The sequence below is a fragment of the Pteropus vampyrus genome, unplaced genomic scaffold (genome assembly GCF_000151845.1).
Source record: "Pteropus vampyrus isolate Shadow unplaced genomic scaffold, Pvam_2.0 Scaffold391, whole genome shotgun sequence".
NCBI classification, from domain to species: Eukaryota; Metazoa; Chordata; class Mammalia; order Chiroptera; family Pteropodidae; genus Pteropus; species Pteropus vampyrus.
The window spans coordinates 1,104,378-1,114,131 of NW_011889172.1; the positions used below are offsets into that span (position 1 = coordinate 1,104,378).

The 9,754-nt window shown below is 47.8% G+C and overlaps 1 protein-coding gene across 1 annotated transcript in view; it reads left to right on the top strand.

Annotated features, from left to right (window-relative positions):
- Positions 1-3,801: 3,801 nt before the first annotated feature.
- Positions 3,802-9,754, top strand: part of SMARCA4 (SWI/SNF related, matrix associated, actin dependent regulator of chromatin, subfamily a, member 4) — an 88,314-nt gene continuing 82,361 nt past the window's right edge. Inside the window, exon 1 of the mRNA XM_023523400.1 lies at positions 3,802-3,977. The gene's annotated coding sequence lies outside the window, so the exon portion shown is untranslated. The remainder of the gene's footprint in view (positions 3,978-9,754) is intronic.

A 9,754-nucleotide genomic window follows, 5' to 3' on the forward strand; every position in this document is an offset into this window, starting at 1 on the left:
TGCTCTACATATTCAAAGCAATCCCAATCAAAATCTCATCACACTTTCTTGGGTAAAAATCGACAAGCTGAATCTAAAATTTATATGGTAATGCAAAGGGCCTAGAGTAGCCAAAACAATTTTTTAAAAGACCAAAGTTGGAAGACTACCTGATTTCAAGACTTATTATAAAGCTACAGTAATCAGGATGGTGTGGTCTTAGCATAAGGGTAGACCTTATTGATCAATGAACAGAACAGAGTCTAGAAACAGACTCAACTGATTTTGACAAAAATGCCAAGGTAATTCAATGGGTAAGCAGCTAGTCTGGAAAAACTGGTGCTGCAATAACTGAATATCCCTTTGGAAAACAATGAACTGTAATCTTACCTCATATCATGTACAAAAATTAACTGGAAAAGTATCATAGATATAAATATAAGTGTTAATGGCATCTGTTTTGCTTAACCTGGATTTCAATGTACAGTCATGAACACTGGAATCCAGATTAAGCAAAATGGATGCCTTTAGGATTGTCCCCAGTGGACATCTTATCTTTCAAACGGAACTCCTGATACTTCCTTGCCAGAGTTTCCATGTCCCCATTGTCCCAGCTGCAGAGAAAGCTGGAGTTAACTTTTTTAAATAATTTTTTTTAATTTTTCAATTACGGTTGACATACATTATATTAGTTTCAGGTGTATAACACAGTGATTAGATATTTATATAACTTACGACGTGATCATCCGGATAAATGTCTGGATGTACTTGTACAAATGTACTTGTCTGACACCATACATAGTTATTACAATACTACTGACTATATTCCCCATGCTATACTCTACATAAGCGGTCTCCAACTTTTTTCACACCAGGGACTGGTGCTCCTATGAGAATCTAATGCCTGATGAGCTGAGGTGGAGCTGAGGTGGTGATGCTAGCGCTGGGGAGTGGCTGCAAATACAGATGAAACTTCACTTGCTCACCCACTGCTCACCTCCTGCTGTGTGAGCCAGTTCCTAACAGGCCATGGACCAGTACTGGTCCACAGCCTAGGGGTTGGTGAGCCCTGCTCTACATCCCTATGACTAGTTTATAACTACTAATTTGTACCTCTTAATCCTCGTCCCCCTTCACCATGGCCCTGCCCACCTTAATCCAGCAACATCAAAATGCTATGAGTTTGTTTCTGTTTTGTTAATTTATCCAGGTGTAAATTAAATCATGACATTTATCTTTCTCTGTCAGACTTACTCCACTCAGCACAATACCCTCTAGGTTCACTCATGTTGTTACAGATGGCAATATTTCATTCTTTTTTTATGGCTAATATTCCATTACATGTATGTACCACTTCTTTTTCACCCATTTACCCATTGATGGACATTCAGGTTGCCTCCATATCTTGGCTACTGTAAATAATGCTGCAATGAACATATGGATGCACATGTCCCTTCGAAGCAGTATTTTGTGTTTCTTCAGATAAATACCCAGAAGTGGGATTACGGGGTCCATTCTTGTCTCTTGTTATAGCCTTTGTTTTAAAGTCTATTTTGTCTGTGTAAGTATTGCTAGCCCAGTTTTTTTTTTTTTTTAATTTCTATTTTCACAAAATATCTTTTTCCATTCCTTTACTTTCAGTCTGTCTTTTGATCTGAAGTGAGTCTCTTGTGGACAGGATATGTAAGGTTCTTGCTTTCTTATCCATTCAGCCACCCTGGAGTTTACTCTTGACCCTCCTTTACCTCTCAGGTCCACACTTCCAATTTCTACCTATTCTTCCTCCAACTCTCTCTACCTCTACCACATTCTCTCTAGTGCAAACCACCACTTTCTCTACTCTGGGCCACTGCTATGGCCTAAGGACCTCCCCACTTCCTCTCTCCACTTCTTCATCCTCTCCGCCAGCCCAGTCTCCACCCAGCAACCAAAGCAGCCATGGGATTGATTAAAACCTTTCAACTGCTTCCATCTGTGCTCCAGAAAATGCTGAAGAACCTCACCACAGTCCACAGGGCCCTGCCTGGTGTGTCTGCTGATCTCTCCTTCAGCGCCACATGGGCCTTTTTCTGTTCCCATGTTCTTTTCCTCTTAAAGGTCTTGGCACATCCTGTTTCCTCCACCTTGTGTCATCTTCTTCTTGGCTTTCACTCATCCTTTGGGTTTTGGCAGATATACCTCTTTCTCAGAGGTCTAGCTGATTCCTCAGTCCTGGGAAGGTCTCATTTTATGACCTCATCACACCCTAGGTTTTTCTTTCATTGCACTTAGATTTTCCTATTGTGTATTAGTATGATCACTATGGCAGATAGTCAACTGTACTCATGGACTGCTTCATGGTCAGGAACCCTGCCTTCTCGGTGCATCACTGTAGGCCTATGACCACCTCAGTGCTTAGCATGTTGAGCACTTAAGTAACATTATTTAAATGAGAGACTGATGTTTGGACCCCACTGGCCAATTTACTGTGTGCAATACTTAACATTAGGAGCTAAGGTTTAAAAACCTCCCAGGAGGCCTGCTTTTCATAGATGCCATTGTTTCCATTTTACAGGTGAAGAAAGGGAAGTGTAGGCAAGTCAAATAAACTTGCCTAATGACCCCCAGCTATTTACAATGGAATCAGGTTTCAAATCCAGACCTTTTTGACTTCAGCATGAGATCTCACCTTCTGCTCTATCTTCCAAGTGGTTTACCTTGGGCTTTGAAAGACTCAACTAGCTGATGCAGGTATGATACACACTCAGTAGGCAGTCTCTTTATTATTTCCATTTAAAAAAATGTGAAGTATCTAATATGCAGAGGTGACAGGAACCATGCTAGATGCTGGGTATTCACTAGTGACTGAAATTAACATCTTTGTCATGGAGACAACAGAAAGAGGGTACCCAAGAAATGTGAAGGAAGGGAAAAGGAGGCAGTGATACAGAAGGCAAAGCTTGAGGTGGTGAGTCACCTAAAAATGAGGAAGAGACAAGGGTAGACACAGTCACAGGCTGTGGAAAGTGACCTTGGGGAACGCTTGTCCAGTTGGGGGACTAAATGAGGTGGCGCTGGAGATACTTTCAGAACACATAAGAGACCACATACAGGATCCTGGGCCCAGGATCTCTCCCTCACTGCTTCATTTAAAATTTCCAAGACCGCCAAGTCTCCGGATCAACATAATGTATTTTAAACTGCACCACTAGGCAGTTTTTTGTCTGTTCCGTGCTGCAGAACTCCGTCTGGGACACAGCGGGTTAACGAATATTTGCTAAATTAACAGCAATAGGTAGGCTTAGCAGAAAAGGCAGCCACCTGTCGGGGCCCACCTGGCCTCACCGAACAAGCCCTACCATCCCCCGACCAGGGATGAAAGAGACGCCGAGGCCCGCGCTGGGCCGACTCTGCTCAACTTCAGTCCAGCCTCACGCTGGGTCTCAGGTCTTCATTCCGACTCTTAAAGCCACTCCGCGACCCGTTCCCGGTAAACACCACCGCCTCTCTATCCCATCCCCCAAACACACGCCTCCAACGCCGCCACCGCCGCAGTGGCGCCCGCTCTGCGCACGCTCGGCGGCGTGGAGACGAGCGGCGTGCGGAAGACGGAGACCCCTGTGCGCAGGCGCAGATCCTTCCTGGACAGAGGTGGGTGGTGCGTCCGTGGGGTGTGCTCTTTCTGTCCGGACCCACCTTCCCTGGGCTCGAGCGGACGCGCCTGCGCACCGAGAGCGGAAGAGCGGGCGGGCGCGCGCACGAGACCAAGCGGGCGGCGGAAGCGGGAGAGGCCGTCTGCGGGGGGGAGGGGAGTCGGTGAGTGCGCGCGCAGCGGGGGCGCGGGAGCCGTAAGGGGGGGGCGGCTGAGGCGGGCGCGCGCGCGAGCCTTACCCTCGCTCCGTGGCGCCGGCGGCGGCTTCTTTGTTTCGTGAGGAGAGGCGAGAAGCCCACTCTGCCCCCGGCCCTTGCGCAGAGGGGCGGGGGCGGCGCCGGGAAGGCGGCGGCGCCGGCAGCTCCGGGTAAGGAACGCGGGCCGCGGGGGGAGCGCGGCACGGGGCTTGGGAGGACGGTTTGAATGGATCCGAAGCGCCAAGGGGGGTGGGGGCCGCTGGCTCCCGGAACGGGGTCGGGGTACGGCGGCGCCCGAGGGTCAAGAAGCTCGGCCGGTACCGCGCGCGGGGAAAACCAGTGTAGCGAGGCCGCGGCTGCAGCATCCGCGGGCCGGCGGGCTGGCGGGGTGGGGGCCCGGGCCGCGTGGAGGTCGCGCGTCCCCTGCGCGCGCGCTCGCCGGGGTCGCCGGACAAAGCTTGCCGCCCCCTCGGCCGGCCAGAGGTCTCCGCGACGGCTGTAACAATAGCCAGGCGTCTGGGATTTTCTGGCTATGTTGTAAAGCGTCCGACCCGAATATTACCTTTTTGGCGAGGCTGCGATCTCAGCTCAGTAGGAAAAACCTCAGATGTGTTCAGTGTCGCCTGGACACCAGCCCCCTTGTGTTAGCCGACCTAAAATTTTATTTTAAAAATCAACTACTCTAGATTTTCAAGGAAGGATAAATGTCTCACCCCATCCCTTGCAAGTAGTGACTTCAAAATGTTTGCCTTGAGTGGGGAGGGGGGTCGGCAGCAAGTGGAGAAAGACTCGTGAACTGCTATTGAAAGCTCTGTGTGTGTGTGTGTGTGTGTGTGTGTGTGTGTGTGTGTGTGCGTGTGTGTGTGCATCCTTTTTTTTCCTTCCCATTTGATTTTCCAGATTAAGCCTTTTATTTAAAACAGAGCTTTCAGGAGAGTGTTTTGTGCCGGTCTTGAAGCTGGTCACCAGTCTTGATTTTTTACCCCCAGTGAATCCTTGGGAAAGTAAGAGCCACTTCCCAGGAATTTGAAACAAGTTTTCAGTTCGAATTGACCGAATTAGGGTTCAGTTCCTGGCGCTGTCCGGTCATTTAGCTATGTGACTTTAGACAAATAGTTAATCTCCCTGAACCTCTTAGTTTCCTCCTTTGTGAAATGGGAATAATGTCACAAATGGAGCTGATTAAACCTTGTAAAATGGTTCCTGGCAAGTGGGAAGCCCTCTTTCATTGTTCAGCAAATATCCTTTGAGTCCCTACTGGCTGTCAGATGGTTGGAGGTCAGATGCCCTCAGGGTTCTCTCCAGTCTTGTAGGGGAACAGTGTTAAGGTAAATGTGGAACAACTCTCCTTGGCCCATCATTTAATCCTCACAGATCTGTGAGGGGAACACAGTGGCTGTCCAGGGAAGTGGTTCCAGTCAGAGATCAGGGAGGTTTCGTGGAAGAGGGGTCCTTGACTCAGAATCAGAGAGGATGCGCAGGCTCATATTTTGACTACCCTGTAACAGTCATTGTTCCCTTGCTGCATTGGCTCATTGTCTTGATCCTTTCCCATTTAGAAGTTAACTCCAGTTTGTAATTACACATCCATCCGTTCTTCTTTGAAGGCTATCAGAGCAGGGATGGTGTCTCCTGCAGTATTCTCTGGGCCTGGCCAGCATGGTGGGCCCTTAACAAACATTTGTGCAACGAATGAAGGGCCTTTGGGAGCATTGACTGAACATGTGTGTCCAGTGCTTGGCACAGGACGGGGCCTGGGTTGTGAACAATAAACATTAGTTGCTGTTGTTGGTTTTTAACTTTCCAGGCCATTGTTTCCCGAACCTCATTTCCCCAGAAGGAGAGTGCAGGGCAGGTAGGTAGTGTAGGGTGGTGGAGATGAGTTTCCTTTCTGGAATCAGACCGCCTGGATTCACACTCACCTCTCCAAATCTTAGCTTGACCTCTAGCAAGGCACTTACCAGTAGGTTTCCCCACTTATGAAACAGGTATGAGTGATGTCAAACAGTGGTTGTAAGGGTTTAATGAGATAACATGTGAAGCGGCTTAACACACTGCAGCATCTGTCATATAGTCAGCTAGTTATATATATTTCTCTAATTTGCCTTAAAAATAAATGCAGACATAATTGTGAAAATAACAAATGTTTCTCCATGTACCCTCTAAAATCATTTTCTGTCCAACTCTTCAGGAGACGTTAATCTTGCAGGTTTTTGTGTTGGGGGTGGGGTGACATCAGAGCTGTGGAGACATTATCAGAGTGGTCTCCAAACTTTGTGAAGAGCACCCCACATAAACTCATTTTTATTTACATACTTTTGCCATTCCTTGTGAACCCTCGAAACACTAGGAGGTAACCCTAGAGCAGATGTGCGAGGAACTAGGTATTTTGGGTAAATGTCTGATGAGAACAGAATTCTGCTGAAGAAACTGACATCCAGGGATATTGCTTCACTGGGGGTGCTCCAGTCAGCCACCCTGGGTTTGACTCCCGGCTTTGCCATTTGTCTTTTTGGTGCCTTAGAGAAATGGAGGTGACAATGCCTGGCACATAATAGGTTCTCAGGTTTTCCAGCTAATTTTGGCCTCAGTTATCAGGGCTTCTGTGGCACAAAGGGACCTGTTCACATTGACAGTAGACTGAACATAATGTGAATGGTGCCCCCTGGAGTTGTTCAGAAAGTGGCCCACGAGGGACCCATTCACACTGACCACAGAGAGAACACAGTGTGAATGGAGTTGTGCAAGAAGCAGCCCAACCACTCATTCCCCATTCATACAGCGAACAAATGTGCGCTGAGTGCCTCCCACGAGCCAGGCACTGCTGGGGGCTGGTGATTCAGCTGGGAACAGGCAGACAAGAGCCCTGTTCTGGTTCGCTTTTATCCATCTCCTTATTTGCAAAGGGGGACAATAATAGTATCCAACTTGTAGGATTAGTTTCAAGGACTAAATGACAAATGTAAAGTGCTTAGTAGGGTGCCTGGCACCCTGTGCTGGACGCCTACAACATGTCGGTGGGTATAGAATTTATTTTTGCTCCATTGTAATAGTTCCCTGTGTTTTCAAGATGGTAACGAAGGTATTAGCTCCTCCATCTTGTCCTTAATACTTAAAAATGTGTGCTTTCCAATTTCACCATAAGGCATTGGAAAGAGGGAAATGTGTTTAGTGGCATGGCTTTCGAAAAATGTCAAACGTTCATTGTCCATTTCACATATTTTCTCATAACTTGTAACAATGATTGGAACACCAGAGCAAATCAAAGTTTTTTTAAAAAATTAGGATTGAAGAAATGTGGAAAACCTATACAAAGGAAGTAACACTGCTAGAATATGGGGGGAAATGTTCGAGGGAGAACATGTCAAAATGGAGTCTGAGGCTAAATGGAGCTGCTGTTGCTGTCGCCCTTATAGATGTCATCCGGAAATATTAGGTTCAGGAATATCACCAGTGATATCTTGGGCAGAATTTTCTGTTAGTTGCCTTCTTCTGCTATTAACTTTTAGGGATATGGATTGGTGGGCATGAGAAATTCAGCCTCTACTCACCTTCCTTCGTGGGAAAGGGCCTGGAGGGGAATGTCAGGTGTAGCAGGGTTTGTGGGGAGATCAGATTTCACAAGACAGAGGTAAGGGAGGGGATGCATCGGCTTCTCTCCAGTTCTTTCAGGGCAGAGGCTTTCTTTAGAAAACAGGTACATGTTAGCAGGGCATAAACCTGCCTGGCCCCTTCCTGGCCTTTGCACCCCAGAGAGTTTCCAGAGCTTCACTTTGTGACTCGATTACTTTGCTAAAGGGGAATGTCTTCATTTTTTCACGTGGACGCTTGTTACTGGGAATAGTCTGAGTTTTGCCCAGTGTAAAGTTAACCAGCCGTGAGTGTAATAAAGTAGAATGGACCCCATTTTTAGTGGCGGTGGCCTTTAAAATGGCTCCTTGGGCTGGTTTAAGTTCTTTAACTGCAGGTCACGCCCCACTGGCTCAGGAAACAGGTGGCCGCATGGCAGTTGCTGCCTCACCTGTTACAGTTGGAGGCTTGAGGGGGCAGAGTTTGATGTGTGCCACCCTGACTTGCCTGGAGGGTCCCAGTAAAGTAGCACGGTGGATGGTTTTACTGTCTTAATGGTGACGCTGAAGCACAGGAGGCCACTCACTGTGGCCTGGGAGCTGCATCTAGCCCTGGTGACCGTGGATCACAGCCTGGGCTGCGAGTACACTGAGCGGCCTTGCCAGCCTCCACAGAACACTCCCTGCATGCTCCTCCCTGTCGGAGGGCTTCTCTTTGTCTGCACCCCACACCCTTCCAGGTTCTCCTCTTATACTTTCTGACCCTCAGCCTGAGTCAGTTGCTCAGTCAGACCTGAGGCAAGACTCTACTCCCTGTGTGGCTGTGGGCGGATGACTTAGCTTCTCTGAGCATACAATTCCGCTCCTCCCGTAGTCTCCCCAGTTGTCAGTATCAAACAAAGGGGAGGTGAGTTGGTCACCTTGATCATCTTTGACTCCTCTCACCCCCATATCTGTTCCATCAACCTGTCCAGGGAAATCTTCTGACACCATCATCACATCAAGTCTTTGCCTTGCCCAGAACATTCCAGTGGTTTCCCATTGCGCCTTGAGTAGCCTTCTGCCTCCTCACCACTGCCCTCAAGGCCTATGGTCTGCTCTCCCACCCATGTCTGACCTCGTCTGCCATACTCCTTTCACCTGCTCTGCTTCAGCCAGGTCCCACCCCAGGGCTTTTGCACTTCTGCCTATTGGTAGCCGTGTGGCTCCTATTTCACTTCTGGTTTCTGCTCAGATATGTCCTGATCGCTAAGATCACCCCTGGCCACTGTGATTGCAAGAGCACCTCCGTCGGCTGGACCGTTAACTCTGCTTGATTGTTTTTTCATAGCACTTCCACTACATGATGTCCTGTTATTTCTGTGCTCATCTCTGTCATTCGGTTATAAGTCTCACAAGGCAGGGACTTTGTTCTCTGCTGGATGCCCAGCATCTGGAACCTTGCTCAGCCCAGAGTTGGGATTTGTGGTGGCTGGGAGGGCCTGTCTCAAGTGTACCATACCTCCTCACCCATTCTTTCACTTTCCGAGCTTGCGGGAGTGCTCTGTTCCCCTCTCCACGGCTCACGTATCTTGCTCAGCAGTGCGTATATAGCAGGCACCACAGCAGACCCAGTGGGGAGTCATGACATCTGTCTATGCTTGACCAGCCTTAAAAGGGGAGCAGGGTCAGGACAGATTTGTAAAATTTGTTGCAGTTACTTGATATGTTTATGTCGATGTGGGTCATAGTCAAAAGAGTTTGGGAAACATCCATCTAGTGGATAAATAGGATCTGTTTGTAGTCTTGCAGCATAGACACTGTACCTCCCTGCGTGATTAGAGTGTGAACTCCCTCGGGGCAGAAAAGCAGCGAGGTTGTCATTTTCTTCTGGTGTGTTATAAATGGAGAGGTGCTCTTCAGTGGTTTTCAAGTTAGTGAAAAAGTTTTTAAAGGTAGGGGTAGATTTCAGAGAATAAATTCCCAGTGCTAAAAATAATACTTGGTAACAATTTGGTTTGTCTACCTTTTAGGTAGAACTGAGAAGACACTGTAATTGATCTTCATGACATGACTTTTTCCTTTCTGAAATGTATTCCCTTTTAAATGTAGGGCAAAACCTTGCCCTACACTTAAAAGGGAATACATTAATTATATTGTAAGGAAAATGCTACAGTACACCCAGCATTGAGGAAGCGCAGTCTCAGGAATAAGCCATTTCTGCAGGGTCCCTAAGACCACAAATGCCCCGCTCCTTAAGTCCTTCCAGGTATGTGGACTTGAGCACCCCACACCATCGCTCTAGTGTGGGAGTTTTCTTAGTAGAGGTTCCAGAGGGAAATGGTTTGTATTTTAAATATAATGAATGGGCTGGTTTTGCCCAGCTGCCGTGGGTGGGT